The sequence below is a fragment of the Schistocerca piceifrons genome, chromosome 6 (genome assembly GCF_021461385.2).
Source record: "Schistocerca piceifrons isolate TAMUIC-IGC-003096 chromosome 6, iqSchPice1.1, whole genome shotgun sequence".
Lineage (NCBI taxonomy): Eukaryota > Metazoa > Arthropoda > Insecta > Orthoptera > Acrididae > Schistocerca > Schistocerca piceifrons.
The window spans coordinates 37,320,570-37,340,171 of NC_060143.1; positions in this window are offsets into that span (position 1 = coordinate 37,320,570).

A 19,602-nucleotide genomic window follows, 5' to 3' on the forward strand; every position below is an offset into this window, starting at 1 on the left:
AATGGCCCTGACTAACATTAACCTATACCTTTCACATATCACTTACCTCACAAAAATCTTCGTTACTCGAACTACTGCAATACAGCGAGCGCCACTACTGCCAGCTAAATAAAAGATTCAAACTAAGGAAGGCACTAACTACAGATAGGCATAGTTAGCGAATGAAAGATTTTAATAGAGAACAAACACTGTATTTACCTTAATAGTCATAATATATATAGCAGTTCATGACAGTTTTACAAATTTCAAAACTCGGCCATCTCTCTCCCCACATCCATCACTGCTGGCGGCTCACCTCCAACTACGCAACGCTACGCGCTGTTCACATCCAGCTGCCGCTGCCCAACACTACAATGGCAGACAACAATGCAAACTAGACACAGACTGCACACAGCACAGCCAGTGATTTTTATACAGAGGTGGCGTTACCAATAAAAAAACCTAAACAGCCTACTTACAAGATTACACAGGATGGTCTCGACGCGTGTAAGATGCCACAGGAGAAGAAAACATCCTTCAGTAATAGTACTGGTATCAGATACTGATATGAATACGAAGTTTGACTTACTGAGAGCATACTTTCGTTCTATAGAGCAGCATGGAAACGAAATCGGGACCATTAGAAATCCGGAGAAGAGGCAACTGGTAACATTTGAAATATGGTGCTATCGGACAACGTTAAAAATTCAGTGGACAGGTGAAATACGAACTAAAGTCCTTCGAAAAAGAATAAGCGATGAAAGAAGTCTATAGGAGACTCTCTCCAGTAGAAGTGACGGGTTAGTGGAACTTCTACTACGGTATTCGTGAATAGACGTAGGTGGCGCTGAAAGGTTCAGTAGAAACCAAAAATACTATGTGCAGATAGACGCTACTATGTGCAAAACAGATTATTAAGTATGTTGAGTGTATTAGTTAGGAAGACATTAGGTATAAATGAATCAATTGGGGTATTTGATCTGGTGTGGCACTCTGGATTATAATGCAATTAATAAAGATGGACTTTTCAAGTAAACTAGCCAAACTAATCGCAAACTGCTTAGATGAGAGGCCAGCTATGATTTACATAAATGACAGCATATCTACGCTATTCCTCCCTAAGGCAAGAGTTCCGCAAGGAGCAACTATATTATACTGCAGATATTCCATTACCACTAAAATGGAACAAAGACTTTACTTTCTAAGCAGCTTACTGGAGTCAAGTACTCACGGCACAAAATTTACAGCGGCTTACCTCACAGTATATTAAACTTTTGGAACGTTGGCTAGCTAAATGGAGAAAAGGCCCCAACGCTGAAAAGAGCCCGCTCATAGTTTTTCAGCACAAAAACTGAACAGAGGACAAGACGAAATACAGAAGATCTGCGTACTGAACTATGCGGAAAGCAAATAACACCAAAAAAACACCGTAAAACGTCTTGGACTGATATTTGATTCTACCTTGACCTACAGACAAGCCGTTACTGAATTAATAACAGAAACAAGGAAAAGATTAGGACTTTTAAAATTTATACATTCCTGACGTGGTCAGTCTGAGGGCGATATGCAATGTACGGTAACTGAAGAAAACTTCAAAAGCCAAGATCGCTAGAAGAGCAGTTTATTGGATGACCGGTTTCGACAGAGATATGCTGTCATTATCGGATCTTATGCTCCTGAATTTTTACATCATATTCTTCATCACTCTGGATGACATTAAAGACTTGTACGCCAAAAACTGTTAGCACGGAAAGAAGAGTGTTACAAAAAGATGTAAGAACTAGTCAAAGCACCATTAGAGGAGAACTATATCATTTAGGCAGTACACATCCATTATAGGAATGACTGACACAACTGACAGCAAACTATGAACTATCTATATCAGCAACAAAATGAGAAACAGCGCAGCTGTTAAAATGATCACCGATAAATCTTAATTTTCCAGGACACAAATGTCTTTACCCACCTAATGCAATTGCAAGGGCGATACAGGCAAAATTTCCAGGAGTACACAACTTAGAAGGTATACAGCAAGTAGAGGATATACTCCTGCACTTACAGCACCAAACTGAGCAAGAAGAATAACTGAGAATGTTACAATTTAACAATAGCTCTACTGATACTTTTAGGGGTTTTCTTTCTCAGTACGAATGCAAGTTCAGGGACCATGTATACACCTCCCAACCAAAAACAGGCCAAAGTGAAACAAAAATAAATAAAGAGTGCCACCACAGAACTCACCGTCTGTTCCTGTAGAAAGACTGAGAACCAACTCATTACACGTTCACGAACACTGGGGTTACACTCTTTGCTCTTTAACACTGAAAAAGCGTATGCTTAAGTAGTTATATTCTGGAGAGGGAGTCTTTTACTCATTTGGTTTGGTGCCTCCAGTTCCTGCTGGTACAAGTAGTCGACCTGGTCTTTTTAAGTTAGTCTAACCCGTGAGTCCTCGTAGTGCGTCGCCTGTTGAAACTCCGTTAGGCACCAGTTTATCACCTGATTCTTGCGTCTCAGTTAGCCTCACCATGATTGCATCCAAGTAGCTCACTATACAGCGATACTGATAACAGCTCACCATAAAGAGAATGTCAGTCAGATGATCAATTCATCCTAAAGGGCATTGAAGACAATATTCAGGAATAATTACGAATTCTAAATATCGTTTGTAAAAGTTATAATTTTCAGATATCTAGGACAGAAACCAAAGTTATGGCGTGGCAAGGAAAATACTCAATTAGCGCCAAGATAATAACAGACAATCAACCAATAAAACAAATTACAAGCTTCTTTTATATTCTTTACGATTTAACTTTTAACGATGAAAAAGTTTCATCGATTTCAGTATATGTGTGGAACAATTCCGCGGACGTTGAATGGTAAGGTGAGAGACGAGATTAGACTAAAATTTTACAGGAAATTGGGTATTCCAACACTGATGAATGAAAGCGAGATGTGGGCGAGTAGAACGATTATCGAAATAAAATATAACCGTCTGAAAGCGATACCTCAGATCAATGAAGTGATATTCCCTAGAAGCCGCAATGAAGATATACCGCTGCAGTTCTATATATTCTCAATAAATAACAGAATTTCCCAGAGTAAGAGAAATTTGATAAACTACATTTTTAGGATGAGGGACAACATAATTGCGAAGCTTTCCATTAGATACCATTCTACCGGAAGAAGAGATGTTTTTCCGCCAATGAAGAAGTGGCAGGAAAACTGAGATTGGAACAGCCTAATAGTCTAATCCCGGAACAGAAAGTAAATAAGTATCAAGGCAGCGAGGAGAACACGGGGAATGTGATAAATCAGAAAGTGTTCACTGTAACGCATGACCTAGATTTGGACAGTAAGTTTTCTGTCTGTAACACAGCCAATCAAACTCATAAAAGAGCTAAAACAATTTGATCTACCTAACTCCCATCGTTTCCTTCACATTACCAATGTGATATGACAATAATAAGTTAAATTGTTAAATAAATTTGCCACTGTTGGTAAAATGATTACTTTGTGCGTATGTTTTTTCCGCTTAATGTTTCTAATACACCATCTTACTTACGTAAAAAAGTAAACAAAACATATATTATGCCTGAGAGTCTGTGACCACAGCAGATATCTGCATTTATATTCCTATTCTTCTTCGCGGTCAAAAATCTTCACAATGATTTTGAACTTTTTCCAGTATAGTGCTCTACGTTTGTCCCTTTTGACAACGTTATTACGTTTTTTTGGACTTACAGATTCTAGACACCGTCTTTGCTTGTGTAAGTGTTTCTGGAGTGAATGTGATGATGTATGTGATCTAATACGACAGAAAAAGGAGCCATTCACCACTGGAGATATTTTTACGTTTACGTTAATATTTCTGTTCACCTTTGCTGTCAAAGACCTCTGGAAAACCGTGAGTTATGTACTAAAATAACGTTCTGTTACTGTCTTCAGCAATGAACAGTGCCGCAGACTACGCCAAAGTCGTAAATACAATATATATGTGTCTTACTAATTCCCACAAATCCAACTAGCGGTGGAGATTTAGACCTCTGATACACTTTGTATAAGTAAAATAAATTGTGATGGTAACAATTAACTTGTTGTTTCAATCGACGTCAGTAACAAACACGGCAAAGTTCTGCTTTAAAAAGAAACAATAATAATTAATCAGGGGCTCAAAAGTCCAATAGGAAACCTGGCAACTCAACACTGAACGTGTAAACAAAGATTGTGAGGCGCGTGACTGGATAGACTTGATGGGTTGGAAAGATATCAGCGTAACAAATGCGCCAGGGTTTTGCAACGAACGGAGAATTTACATACCGACTGCAGTGAGAACTGTGGCAACGCAGCAATGACGGTAGGCAATTTTGGATGATTGGGAGGATTTTAGGAAAGTGTGGTTGATCTGTAAAGGAGACTGCATGTACAACGCTAGTGCTGCGTATTCTTGAGTACTGCTCAAGTGTTTGGGATCCGCACCAGCTTGGGTTAAGGGACATCTAAGGAATTCAAGGGCGGGCAGCTAGATTTGTTACCGGTAGGTTCGAACAATACGCAAGTATTACGCAGATGCTTCGGGAACTCAAATGGGGATCCCTAGACGGAAGGCGACGTTCTTTTCGAGGATTGCTACCGAAAAAATTTAGAGAACTGGCGTGTGAAGCTAACTGCAAGACGATTCCACTGCCACTAACATACTTTTCACGAATGGACCTCAAAGATAAGACGAGAAATTAGGGCTCATATGGAGGTATACAGACACTCGTTTCTCCCTCGCCCTGCGAGCGGAACAGGAAGGGAAATGACAAATAGTGGTAAAGGCTGACTTTCGCCATGCAGGCGGAGTATGTATATAGATGTACTCAAGCAAAATCAGGTGATTTTGCCAATTCGCTGTACTTTTTCATACGCTGAGGGTCAGTCTCTATACCAAACGTTGATAATTTTCGTATCTTCCAGCATTTCGAAATACTATCCTGGTGATGCGCCGTCTATATCTACATGTATACTCTGCAAATCACATTCAAGTGCCTGGCGGAGGGTTCATCGAACCACCTTCACAGTTCTCTATTATTCCAAGCTTGTATAGCGCGCGGACAGAATGAACGCCTATATCTTTCCGTACGAGCTCTGAGTACCTTTATTTTATCGTGGTGATCGTTCCTCCCTATGTAGGTGGGTGTCAACAAAATATTTTCGCATTCGGAGGAGAAACTTGGTGATTGGAATTTCGTGAGAAGATTACGTCGCAACGAAAAACGCCTTCCTTTTAATGATTTCCAGCCCAAATACTGTATCTTTTCTGTGACACTGTCTCCCATATTTCACGATAATACAAAACATGCTGCCTTTCTTTGAACTTTTTCGATGTACTCCGTCAGTCCTATTCGATAAGGATCCCACACCGCACAGCAGTATTCTAAAAGAGGATGGACAAGCGTAGTGTAGGGAGTCTCCTTAGTAGATCTGTTACATTTTCTAAGTATCCTGCCAATAAAACGTAGTCCTTGGTTAGCCTTCCCCACAACATTTTCTATGTGTTCCCTCCAATTTAAGTTGTTCGTGGGTATTTAGTTGCATTTACGGCTTTTAGATTAAACTGACTTATCCTGTAACCGAAGTTTAACGAGTTCCTTTAAGTACTCACGTCGATGATCTCTCACTTTTGTTATTTAGGGTCAACTGCCAGTTTTTGCACCATTCAGATATCTTTTCTAAATCGTTTTGCAGTTTGTTTTGATCCTCTGATGACTTTATTAGTCGATAAACGACAGCGTCATCTGCAAACAACCTAAGACCGCTGCTCAGATTGTCTCCAAAATAGTTTATATAGATAAGGAACAGCAAAGGGCCTATAACACTACCATCGGAAACGCCAGAAATCACTTCTGTTTTACTCGATGGCTTTCCGTCAATTTCTACGAACTGTGACCTCTCTGACAGGAAATCGCAAATCCAGTCACATAACTGAGACGATATTCCATAAGCACGCTATTTCACTACGAGCCGCTTGTGTGGTACAGTGTCAAAAGCCTGCCGGAAATCTAGAAATACGGAATCGATCTGAAATCCCTTGTCAATAGCACTCAACACTTCATGTGAATAAAGAGCTAGTTGTGTTTCAGAAGAACGATGTTTTCTAAACCTATGTTGAGTGTGTGTCAATAGACCGTTTTCTTCGAGGTAATTCATAATGTTCGAAGACAATATATGTTCTAAAATCCTGCTGCATATCGACATTAACGATATGGGCCTGCAATTTAGTGGATTACTCCCACTACCTTTCTTGGATATTGGTGTGACCTGTGCAACTTTCCAGTCTTGGGGTACGGATCTTTCGTCGAGTGAACGGTTGTATATGGGAGTGCAGGCTATCTTGGCGAATTTCATATATGAAGTCTTCACGGGTTGTCAGCCGAGTAGCATCGTCGTCTCGTAGAAACGTTTCGATGGAATGCGTCTCCATCATCTTCAGGCGAATATGATGGAGATTCCATCGAAACGTTGCTACGAGACGACGATGCTACTCTGCTGTCAACCCGTGAAGACTTCGTATACGGTTGTATATAATTGTAAAGTATGGAGCTAATGCATCAGCATATTCCGAAAGGAAGCTTCAGAGAAGTATCGCTGCTTGTGGCACGAAGCAACTTCTACAAAGCACACTGGAACAAATAACACCCCTGCAGAGAAAAAGCTGGGAGATACCGCCTGTCTCTGATAGCAGGTACCACACAGTCTGCAATACGTAAGGATTGTGGCGTAAAAAGACACCATGGATCTGGAGAACCGGTTGGGAGAAGCAAATGGAAGACACAGAGATGTGGTGGGGAGTCGTGTGGGGTATATTATGGATAGACAATGGGCCGCGGGTCGCGATTTGCAAGCGCAACCATACAGTTCGGCGGTCACATTCTGCCCCACGGTGATTTACAATCGCTTGCCCCCGTTGCATGTGATTGCTCTGCCGAACACCTGTCTGGGGGACTAAATTACATGGTCCGCGTAACTAACGCAAAGAAAGCTGCTCGTGCACAGAATGCGAGGCGGCGAGAGGCGCCATACGCCTTGTGTTTCACGCATAATGTTGCTCTTTTTTCTCCCTCTTCTTCGCTGCTGATCGCGATTGTGTACTCGAGAACGAGAAGCCTTGTCTCCTCTACGGATGAGTCCATAGGAACGTGCTGAGCTGCTGTTTCTTGCACAGCACAGTAACGTACCCTTCCATACACAGTGTGGTCACAAACAGTTCAAATGGTTCAGATGGCTCTGAGCACTATGGGAATTAACATCTGAGGTAATCAGTCCCCTAGAACTCAGAACTACTAAAACCTAACTAACCTAAGGACATCACACACACCCATGCCCGAGGCAGGATTCGAAACTGCGACCGTTGCGGTCGCGCGGTTCCACACAGAAGCGCCTAGAACCGCTCGGTCACACCGGCCGGCTCACAAACAGTCTTGAGAGCTTGTAAGAGTGGTACAGGGAAGGTTGTGCTGAAAAAGAATTGTTAAGAAAAGAATTCTGTACCTTGCACAGTTTCCGATTTAGCATTGAATGTAGTCAATCAGATCGTCGCCCGCCAAATTCAAGCAGACGGACAGAGGCAGTATTGCCAATCCTACCCTTCGTTCTGTTTCCTCAGTCTGAACAAACAAAGCTTTTGCTCACCTAGCCTAAATTTAGCGCTTCCGAAAAAAGCAGGTGCCACAACGACATGATTGGCTAACGTCAATGCTAATTAAATCGGAAACGGCGTAACGAAAATTTTTCTTGACAAGTGTTTCACAGCACAACCTACCGTGCAACACCCTTACAAATTTCTGACCACCCTGTATAAACTCAGCTGGCAACGATAGTAACCAGGGGACATTTGAACACCAGGGCATAACGTCATGCCGGCCGGAGTGGCCGTGAGGTTCTAGGCGCTACAGTCTGGAACCGAGCGATCGCTCCAGTCGCAGGTGCGAATCTTGCCTCGGGCATGGATGTGTGTGATGTCTTTAGTTTAGTTAGGTTTAATTAGTTCTAAGTTCTAGGCGACTGATGAGCTCAGAAGTTAAGTCGCATAGTGCTCAGAGCCATTTTTTTAACCATAACGTCTTAGCGAATTTCATCCCGTGTACTCACTTGGTCAGTTACTGTGTCTCGTAGACAGGCGCGTGAACAATATACGCAGATGTCAGCCATTCTGTGAGGACAGTAGCTGGGCTCGTAGAAGCCAGACTGAATAATCGCTGAATCGCTCGACATCTGAACAGGAGCGATTCCACTATTCGACGATGTTGGCAGGAATGTGTGAACCATGGCCGAACACAGCGTCCACAAGGAAGTGGTCGAGCTAGAGAGATGACAGAACGTGAGAACCGAACGATAGTCAGAGAGGCATTGAGACTGTTGGATTCATCATTATCATCGATCCGACGTGCAACTTGCGCTTCAGTGACCATCAGGATCATAGGAAGGGGGCTGAGCTCAAGCTACTTGCACCTACTACCTTTGGCCTCGAACAAGCACTTTTGCAATGGTTTCGGGCACTTTCGGCCTGGAAATTCATTGACTGGAATAGAATTGTCTTCAGTGGTGAGCCTCGCTTCGAATTCAGCCCTAATGACCTGCGAAGACGTGTCTAGAGATGCCCTGGACAGTGGCGGGATACGAACCCGGCTGTCGCCCGCTGTAAGGCCCGATGACCAGGAATGATGGTTCGTAGTGCCATTTCATTTCAGAGAAGGCCCCTTTTGGTTGTCACCCGCGGCATCCTTGCAGAACAGTGATACGTCGACGACAGTCTACGCCCCATTTTGTTGCCCTTCATGGCAAGCTATCTGGGGCTTACATTTCAGCAAGATAATGCCCGTCCGCAAACGGCAATAGTTTCTACTGGCTATTTTCGTGCATCCCAAGTCCTACTTTTGCCGGCAAGGTTACCATATCTTTCCGCATGTGAGATCTTTTGAAGCATTACGCGCACTGTGCGGCTGGTCCCGGCGGAGGTTCGAGTCCTCCCTCGGGCATGGGTGTGTGCGTTTGTCCTTAGTATAATTTAGGTTAAGTTGTGTGTAAGCTTAGCGACTGATGAACTTTACCGAGCGAGGTGGCGTATTCGGGGGGACGACGGTTGAATCCCGCGTCCAGCCATCCTGATTTAGGTTTTCCGTGATTTCCCTAAATCGCTCCAGGCAAATGCCGGCATGGTTCCTTTCAAAGAGCACGGCCGACTTCCTTCCCCATCCTTCCCTAATCCGATGAGACCGATGACCTCGCTGTCTGGTCTCCTTCTCCAAAACAACCCAACCCAGCCCAACTGATAAACTTAGCAGTTGAGTCCCATAAGATTTCGCACACATTTGTACATTTTGAACATTATGCGCAGTGATCTCCAACCAGCTTGGGATTTTGCCGATCCAACACATCAGTCGGACCGAATTTGGCACGTTATGCCTCAGGACCACACACAACAACTCTGTTAATTAATCCCAAGCCAATAACTGATAGGATAAGACCCAGAGCTTGACCAATGCGTAATTGATTTGCTTAATTTGTGAACTAAATGGTTCAAATGACTCTAAGCACTTGTCAACCTTTGGCAGCGTTCGAATCATATCGACACCGGACCGTTGTGTGTTTGCGCGTTAACAGATCGTATGCAGAGCTAGTTTTAAATTCTGAAAGTGAACAAGTGACATTTCAATACCCACTTAAGATGTCCCCAGCATGAGGGGACGAAACGTCACTTAACAACGAATAAACTTGATGGCGCAGTGGCGCAAGTCGGTTTCTGTGAAAACGGAGAATGGCGGCAAAAACCATACATAAATCCGGAAGCGGAAACTGAGAGTAATCGAGAACGTGAAAGCCAGGGATCATTAACTTCTGAGGTCATCAGTCCCCTAGAACTAAGAACTACTTAAACCTAACTAACCGAAGGAAATCACACACATCCATGCCCGAGGCAGGATTCGAACCTGCGACCATAGCGATCGCGTGGTTCCAGACTGTAACGCCTAGAACCGCTTGGCCACTCCGGCCGGCAATTTGTGAACTCTTTCTCTTGAATGACACATCCAGTTTCTCTGAAATTGTACTTCACATTTACCGAATTCCGTCCCATCGGATAATTCCATAGTGGTGCGTCGTTCTTTTGCATTCGATAAAACGTTGATAATAAAGATTCTTTAAGTTCCACGTCTGCTTGTTTTAATGTGTCTCCTACAGAAAAGCAACAGTATGATGTGGAAACGGCATTTTCACTCTATAATTAATACAATGACACCATTAGGACATAAAAATGGCTGTCTCAGTTCAAAACTAGTTCAAGAATTGTCTACAGCCGGCAATCCAACCCCCACAAACCTAGAACAATTATGAACCAAACATGTCACACCACACCGAGATTTTCCTGTCAACTTGACAACAACTTCTGTTCTCCCATAACCCGAAAGTATTTTACAGTTATGGCTGTAACTGTTGAAGACCATGCTGACACCTCTATCAATAGCCAGGAGATATAATCCATGCTTTCACTACCGTGATTTACATACTAGTTCGTTTTTGTTTTTCAAGTATTAGACAGCAGTCTGGTTTAGGTTTAGTGCCTGACGTTTAGTATCCTCACCCTATTCGGATATCGAAAGCGAGATGGATGCACCAGCGTGGACGGTCCAGGGTTGCTTGGTTTCCCTTCCGCACCACTGGCGTCCTGAACTTTACGTCAGGCCTTCGGGCGGTGCACGCTAGAAGGAAAGTGTGCGCGTTTTCCGCGCCCAATTGTGTTGGCGTTTCCGAAACTTTCTGATCGTCGACGTTAATTTCACACACAATTAAGCGCTTGATCTTGGCTTCTCTCTTAGTGTCCTGTTGTGGCTTTGTCTGAACATTGTTAATGATCCCTGGCTTTCACGTTCTGGATTACTCTCAGTTTCCGCTTCCGGATTTATGTATGGTTTTTGCCGTCGCACAACTCGATTCTTTCGACCATTCTTCGTTTTCACAGAAACCGACTTGCGCCACTGCGCCGTCCTGGTTATGCGTTGTTAAGTAACGTTTCGTCTCCCCATGCTGGGGACATCTTAAGTGGGTATTGAGATGCCACTTGTTCACTTTCAGAATTTAAAACTAGCTCTGCATGCCGATCTGTTAATGCGCAAACACACAACGGTCCGGTGTCGATATGATTCGAACGCTGCCAAAGGTTGACAAGTCACTCCTACTTGTGGTATAGGGGGTGTACTGCATAATAGTTGGTGCTGTTTGCTTTAGCTAGTAGAGAAGTTCAAAATTTTCGTAATTTCAATCCTTCTTCTTTACTGTTACGGTTATGTTTGAAATTATATGGAATGTACAGTGTTGCACTGAATCTGTTGAATCTTGATGAAGCTAAAGTGTCAAAGCATCCAATTTTCAACACGAGTGATTACTTACTGAGAGGGCTATTAAGTGGATGTCGCATCGAGAAGTAGTGGTTGTATCGCCTAATGTGATGCGGTTCCCACATGTATGCAAGAGAAATTAGGAATCGCCAGTTTCACTTTGACCCCAGAGACAGGCTCACTTCCCCAATATAGATGACAAATGCTCTGTGGCACTTAAACTGCATTCGCAAGGATTACAAGAAACGATCTCTGGACAGGAAGACGTAGAGGTCTAGCACTCGGCAGACCGGCCCTAACTGGTTCCTCGTTACTCATGTAGAAGTTTCCACAAAGATAAAAGAGGGTAATAGTTCAAAGCTATGAGGCTTGTTAGAGACACTAAAATGAGACCCAAGTTTCCACGGAAAGTAACGCAGCTTAACAGCCGTGATTAAACGTCGCCAAATCCGCCTCTTCCGTCAAAAAAAACCACCAGTTAGCTAATAACTTGTAAGGGATACTACAGTCCATGGTAATATGACGTAGGAAGTCGTACCCATTAAGCAACGCTGGTTTTCTGGATATTCCGAAGCAGGGCACCTTTCTTCCAGCAGGGGTACTGCCGCGCACTTACTTTCAACAATGCGCTAGAGCTGCCGGTCACACGTCCGCGACGAGAAAAAAGTCAAGCTCCTGGCAGATTAAACCTGTATGCCAGACCGAGACTCGAATCCAGGACCTTTGGCTTGCGCGGGCAAGTGCTCTACCTACTGAGCTATGTAAGCACGATTGGCGACCCGTCCTCAAAGCATTAGTTCCTCTAGTACCTCGACTCCTACCTTCCTAACTTCACAGAAATTCTCCTGCGAACCTTGCAAGACTAGCATTTCTGAAAGAAAGGATATTGCAGATACATGGCTTAGCCACAGTCTGGGGTATGTTTCCAGAGTGAAATTTTCACTCTTCAGCGGACTGTGCGCTGATATGAATCTTCCTCACAGATTGGGTAGAGCACTTTCCCGTGTATGGCAAAGGCTCGAGTTCGAGTCTCGGTCCGGCATACAGGTTTAATCTGCTAAGAAGTTTCATATCAGGGCACGCTTCGTTACAAAGTGAACATTTCATCCTGGAAACATCCAGCAGGCTATGGCTAAGCCACGTCTCAGCAGTATTTTTTCTTCCAAGAGAGCTAGTCTTGCAACGTTCGCTGGAGACATTCTGTGATGTTAGGGAGGAAACGACGTACTGGCGGAAGTAAAGCTTTAAGAAGAGCTCGTGAGTCGTGCTTGGATAGCTCAGTCGACAGAGCTCTTACCCAGGAAAGGGAAAGGTCCTTACTGCGAGTCTCGGTCTGGCACACAGTTTTAACCTGCCAGTAAGTTGCGCTTCAGTGCACACTCTGCTCCAAAGTGAAAATTTCATTCTGAGGAGGAAGTTGTTCGGTTTTTGAGAGGAACTGTGGCCTGTAGTTGCGTCAGTTAGAGTTTTAGCACCTTACATGGCAATAGTTCTGTTACTCGGCACATCGAATTTCAGTCGAGTTTCGTTCATATTCGCTATTTGGCTTAGTTCCACACTGGTTTTCTTTCCATAATCAATAATAAAGCGGTGGAAAGGTAATAGTTTCTGTTCATACTCTTATGGAATTTTCTAAACCAATGATGCTTCATAAACCTGACGCACCAACCAACTCCAACCGTAAAGTTCGTAAACTCGACTTTAGCGCTAACTTACAAGCGTGTATTTGAATCATTTTTGTATTAATTCCAATAGCTTTTTGACAGTGTCCTTGGATCCATTTCAATATACCATCTTGGCCATTTTGCATTCAGTCCACTATTTGCACTTTTAGTCGTCCTTATTTCTTTCAGTTTTACAATCGCCATTTTTTTTTTCATGTTGGTGGAGGGCCGAAATGCCGCTCAGCTGCTCTGTTGCCTTGTTCTTCTACACATGCTATTACTTTCAATTTACAGCCCGCATCATATGAATACCTGTTATTTTCTCCGTTACGAAACTAGCTGCTAACAAAAATATCGTACTGTTACTGATAATACAAATCACTTTCAGTTTCACTGGCCGTAATGATGCAGTGTAGGCTGGACAGTGTTGTGGGTTTGTAATGACGGGGCGGCAGGGAGACAGTGTTAGCAAGCTTATGAATCCCCGCATCTCCTGTTCGTCACATCAGTGCACTGCTGCTGCCAGTTGAATATAAAGCTGCCAGATAGAGATAGGTTTGCCGCGGCATCGAATATATGGCTGGTGGGAATCTTAAATCAAACACTGGATATTTTTATATTAATTTCGTATAAGTCGTACCTGAATTTTGGGGGCAATTTTTCTAGGAAAATAGTGCGTCTTATAGTCCGTAAAATATGGCAGGCAACACGGTTGAGCCTGTGTTTCTCGCGCCAGGCGATATCGATTCTTGCTTCCATCTTTGATCGTTGTCCCTGTGCCTTGTTCTCTTTGCGCCTTTGAGGCAGGCTATTTACGGTGGCGCGCGTGCGCAAGTCGAAGATAGTGGGTCCGCGCGTGAGCCGAGTCAGTCTGTGACGTGACGTGCTTTCGATGTTGTCGTTGTGGGGAGTTGGCGACACCATGTCACGTGGCACGGCCATATGCCGTGAGGACCAGTTGAGTGGGAGCAACGGAGAAGCATGGGCCGCTGCCGGAAGGTATTAAAGTTGTATTGACACGGCTGGCCAGTGGCGACCGGGATTCACTAATACCTCGAGAGCTGTGTGGATGGATGGCGTGTGAATTTCACACGAAGAAGAAAAAATTAATCGCCAAGCTTTCGTGGTGGGTTCCTCCTTCTATATATAGTGAATATTATTGTTTACTTAAGGACTGTTGACTGTTGCAGTTGCTCGTGCTAGTGGGCAAAAAAACATTCACTGCAGGCGAGTTATGTTCTGGAACGGCCATGAAATTATGTTACTAACGTGGCTAGAAATAGCGCCTCGCATTTGTAAGTGTGGATGTGGTGGTTAGTGGCACGCTGAAGGTAGCTGGTTCACTTGAACGTCATTTTTTAATTTAATTATAATTCAGAATTTACTGGTTTTACGAATTAGTGGTAGTTGTTGTTCCTTAATAATTTCTTATGTGTAATGCAGTGACATCAGTTTCTTATGGGAATTTCAAATACCTATCAAAAAATGGTTCAAATGACTCTGAGCACTATGGGACTTAACATCTATGGTCATCAGTCCCCTAGAACTTAGAACTACTTAAACCTAACTAACCTAAGGACATCATACAACACCCACAAATACCTATCTGAAGGTTGATTATCACGTTAGGTACTGCACGTTTGATTTATGTGGTGTCAACCATTCAGCAAAGACAGATTACCTTAAGTCAGAGGGTGTGGACTGGTACATCTTTTCACGTAGTATCTAGTTTTTTTTTTTTTTTTTAATGAAAGGAAACGAAACTCCTTAATTCTGTTCATTGATTAACTTGTAATATGTTTATATTAAGGTATTCCTTATATATATATATATATATATATATATATATATATATATATATATATATCATCATCATCATTTAAGAATGATTATGCCTTTCAGCGTTCAGTCAGGAGCATAGCCCCCCTTATAAAATTCCTCCATGATCCCCTATTCAGTGCTAACATTGGTGCCTCTTCTGATGTTAAACCTATTATTTTAAAATCATTCTTAACCGAATCCAGGTACCTTCTCCTTGGTCTGCCCCGACTCCTCCTACCCTCTACTGCTGAACCCATGAGTCTCTTGGGTAACCTTGCTTCTCCCATGCGTGTAACATGACCCCACCATCTAAGCCTGTTCGCCCTGACTGCTACATCTATAGAGTTCATTCCCAGTTTTTCTTTGATTTCCTCATTGTGGACACCCTCCTGCCATTGTTCCCATCTACTAGTACCTGCAATCGTCCCAGCTACTTTCATATCCGTAACCTCAACCTTGTTGATAAGGTAACCTGAATCCACCCAGCTTTCACTCCCATACAACAAAGTTGGTCGAAAGATTGAACGGTGCACAGTTCTTGGTACTGACTTCCTTCTTGCAGAAGAGAGTAGATCGTAGCTGAGCGCTCACTGCATTAGCCTTACTACACCTCGCTTCCAGTTCTTTCACTATGTTGCCATCCTGTGAGAATATGCATCCTAAGTACTTGAAACCGTCCACCTGTTCTAACTTTGTTCCTCCTATTTGGCACTCAATCCGTTTATATTTCTTTCCCACTGACATTACTTTCGTTTTGGAGATGCTAATCTTCATACCATAGTCCTTACATTTCTGATCTAGCTCTGAAATATTACTCTGCAGACTTTCAATCGAATCTGCCATCACAACTAAGTCATCCGCATATGCAAGACTGCTTATTTTGTGTTCACATATCTTAATCTCACCCAGCCAGGCTATTGTTTTCAACATATGATCCATAAATAATACGAACAACAGTGGAGACAGGTTGCAGCCTTGTCTTACCCCTGAAACTACTCTGAACCATGAACTCAGTTTACCGTCAACTCTAACTGCTGCCTGACTATCCATGTAAAGACCTTTAATTGCTTGCAAAAGTTTGCCTCCTATTCCATAATCTCGTAGAACAGACAATAACTTCCTCCTAGGAACCCGGTCATATGCCTTTTCAATATCTATAAATCATATATATATATATATATATATATATATATATATATATATATATATATATATATATATATAGGGTGTCCCAGCTATCTTGTCCACCCAAAATATCTCTGGAACAATAACAGCTATTGGAAAACGACTTTCACCGGTATCAATGTAGGGCTGGGGCCCATGAATGTACATATTTGGAAACAGTCTAAAACGAAAGCATATGTGTTTTTTAACACAAACTTATGTTTTTTTAAATGGATCTCCTATATTTTTTCTTCAGCAATCCATAGCATGACAAAGCACATACACAATGGCGTTGATTGCATCGCAATATTCCCATTACATCCCGAGATATTGAGAGACGAAGTTGACGCTTGAAACACCCGACATGCGCTGCTAGCGCACGTCCTGAGGCTCAGGCGTGAACCCCATGCTGCCCGTAATCGCGATGTGATTGACATGTGTAATCACACCTCCATACTTATCAAGAGGTCCGAAACGAATAATACGGTCTGCTGCCATCAACTCTCATAAGCACATAATGGTTTCCCTCTTGCACGTTTTACGTATCTACGTACACAATATGAACCAGTACCGATCGGGGTACACCCGTCAGGTTGTCTTATTTATCCTGCACACCCAAAATAAGGTTTATCTAATGCTTTATATGACCCATTGTGCCTGTCGAGTAGGGCCTGGCTCTACCTAGTCAAGTGTCCAGCGTAGTTCCCACTACTGCCAAAGTTACCACAGTTTATGATTTGCGACCCATGCAAACTCCTGTACTCCACCACCCTCCGAGCAGCCCATTTGTTGTAACTTTGGCGTGCAGTACACCGCTTGCCAGTGTAGTCGTGCATCAGAGTAATCTAGTGACGGCACGGAGGTAGTACACATTGTGAATAAACGTTGTGTTGTGGAACTTATGCTGTGCAGTATAATGTACACACATGAAGATATGGTAGAAATGCTGCCGATCTATGGAGAATGTAAGTTGACGGGAAATACGTTATGAGATTGCTTGTTTGTTGATAGTACTGTTAGCGTACATTATGATTATTAAGTTAATATGTCTGTTTTCTACCCTACTCTACATACCTGTACTGTATCCTGTTGTAGGTGGACGAAATGCTGTTCAGGCAGAACGACTGTACAGAAGACGACTTCCTGACAAACCATCGCCTTCGCGCCGGATGTTCGGTCGTCTCACATCTCGTCTACGTGAAACGGGAAGCTTTAATCCAAGATCTCGACATCGTCCTAGAACACGCACAGATGAACGTGCTGAAGTTGCTGTGCTCGCTACCATAGCTGTGAAGCCTCAAGCACACGTCAAATTGAACGTGAAGTTGGTGTGCCTAAATCAAGTGCACAGCGTATTCTTAAACGTCATAAATTTCATCCTTACCATGTTCATTTAAACCAGGATCTTCACGGAAATGACTTCCGCAATAGGGTAACATTTTGTCGGTGGGCCCAGCAAAACCTTATGACTAATCCAAATTTTTTTGCAGATGTCCTCTTTACCGACGAGGCATCATTCTCCAACAAAGGAATTGTCAATATGAGGAATATGCATTATTGGTCCGCAGACAATCCAAAATGGCTCCGTCAGGTAGAGTATCAACGTCCGTTAATGTTTGGTGTGGGATTATTGGAGATACCATTATCGGACCTTTCTTTATAAATGGCATCCAAAATGGCAGACAATACTCCAGATTTATACGACACAATCTTCCTGTTCTCTTGGACACCGTACCTCTGAACCAGAGAATGGTCATGTGGTATCAGCATGACGGATGCCCCGCACATAACGCCTTACGAGCACGACGACTTCTGAACCGTAAGTTCCCTGGTAGGTGGATTGGACGAGGTGGCCCAGTTACGTGGCCTGCCCGATCTCCGGACCTTACACCGCTGGATTATTTTCTTTGGGGAGCAGTGAAGAATGCTGTTTACCAACATGAACCAACAAGACCAGAGGACATGAAGCAACGCATTATTGATGCTTGTACAGCCATCAAAGAGGAAACAGTAGCACGAAGTAGGGCATCCTTCATCCACAGAGTGACCCTATGTATGCAAGCCAATGGGCATCACTTTGAGCATGAGATGTGAACGCTATGTTTAGTATGTAGTGCTGGTATCACAGTGGAAGTTTCTGCAAAGGGCCATTTTACCCATTGATGTTAAGAAACATTTGTTTGCAACAATTTGTCATTTAACGCATTAGATAAACATAACATTGATAATTATGTGATAATAAAACTATTTGGTTAAACATGTTTACATTCATCTGTTTACATTCATCTTCTATGTCCTACCTGAACTTCCCAAATCAAAAGATTTTTACCTAAACAACGGTAAAACTTTTAGTTCACTTGCTCGTTTCACTAAAACCATCAACATGAATTTTACTATTACGAGTGAATGATTAACTATCACTTGCGCTAGATCTACAGTAAAGTAAAGTTTTAACGTTGAACGGCATTGCCTTTTTAGTAACGGATTAACGATAAGCGAAGTTAACTTTGTGACTAGCGTTGCGGTACACAGATATGTTACAGAACCGCATCACCCCTAGCCTATGGGATAAATACCTGCTGGAACGTACGACGTTAATGCAGGATGGCAGCAGACCGTATTATTCGTTTCGGACCTCTTGATAAGTATGGAAGTGTGATTAAGCATGTCAATCACATCGCGATTAAGGGCAGCATGGGGTTCACGCCTGAGCCTCAGGACGTGCGCTAGCAGCGCATGTCGGGTGTTTCAAGCGTCAACTTCGCGTCTTAATATCTCGGGATGTAATGGGAATATTGCGATGCAATCAACGCCATTGTGTATGTGCTTTGTCGTGCTATGGATTGCTGAAGAAAAAATATAGGAGGTCCATTTAAAAAAACATAAGTTTGTGTTAAAAAAACACATATGCTTTCGTTTTAGACTGTTTCCAAATATGTACATTCATGGGCCCCAGCCCTACATTGATACCGGTGAAAGTCGTTTTCCAATAGCTGTTATTGTTCCAGAGATATTTTGGGTGGACAAGATAGCTGGGACACCACACACACACACACACACACACACATATATATATATATATATATATATATATATATATATATATATATATATATATATATATAGGGTGTCCCAGCTATCTTGTCCACCCAAAATATCTCTGGAACGATAACAGCTATATATGGGTGTGTGTGTGTGTGTGTGTAAGTTGTATATACCACAGTGTGTCTGCTACTCATGTTTTCCTGTTTTCAGGAACGTGTATAGCGTTCGATGCGAGCTTGCAGTGTGACGGAAATCTCAGGATTTGAACTCAGGGCCGTCCGGACCCCATCAAGGCGCGATTTCTCTATTCCATTCAATGAGAGTCTTGTTTTAGGCAGAAGATTTCCTACTGTCCATAGTTGTGTATAAGTTCACCCTTTCGATCGTGTGTTTGTGAAATCGCGTCCATCACATGTTTATCAAATTAGCGTTTTGCATCAAGTGTATAATCTTCCGGACGTTGAGTGTAGTAGAATGCTAAGAGCAGACAAAACAATTAATAGTACCCTTCAGGTCAGATACCATTGAATTACCTTTACCTAAGTGTAAAACTG